At 39.5% G+C, this 595-nt stretch overlaps 1 protein-coding gene across 2 annotated transcripts in view; it reads left to right on the forward strand.

The window, feature by feature from the left end:
* Nucleotides 1-595, forward strand: part of LOC102831324 (uncharacterized protein C4orf22 homolog) — a 1,137,236-nt gene that overhangs the window by 1,032,001 nt on the left and 104,640 nt on the right. The window lies entirely within an intron of this gene.

A 595-nucleotide genomic window follows, 5' to 3' on the forward strand; every position in this document is an offset into this window, starting at 1 on the left:
TCGTAATCACTACGCTACCAGAGCTCCTTCCACACCACATAGCTCATTTCAAATTAGCTGATGCTTCTTATGGTACAAACACTGAAGAAGATCACGCTGTATACCTGATCTACAAGGAAGTCAGTGTTATGTTCTAACAATGAAGTTAGAGTTATATTGGCTGCTTTATGTCATTAGAGTTGAATATTGTCCAACTTTATACCCATTCCAGCTAATTCCCGACACTGACTTCAGCATTGATCAGACCATAGCCTGCTATATATATGGCCATGTTTTGAACAGTAAATCTTTAAATTGAACAACATCAAGTGAATATATGATAAAGAGAACATCAGGAAATTACATGCTGCAATACTTTATGTAGTATACATTGCTAACGATAGATGTACAAAAAAAAACTGTTAACTGTGGTTTGTAATAAATACTTCGTAACTCAGAGACTTAAGGAGCTCTGGTAGCGTAGTGGTTACGAATCGGGCTGCGAACCGCAAGGTCAGCAATTCGAAACTACCAGCTGCTCTGTGGGAGAAAGATGAGGCTTTCTGCTCCTGTAAAGATTTACAGCCTCGGAAACCCTGTTCAGGGTTGCTATGGG

The sequence above is a fragment of the Chrysochloris asiatica genome, unplaced genomic scaffold, assembly GCF_000296735.1.
Source record: "Chrysochloris asiatica unplaced genomic scaffold, ChrAsi1.0 scaffold00311, whole genome shotgun sequence".
NCBI lineage: Eukaryota > Metazoa > Chordata > Mammalia > Afrosoricida > Chrysochloridae > Chrysochloris > Chrysochloris asiatica.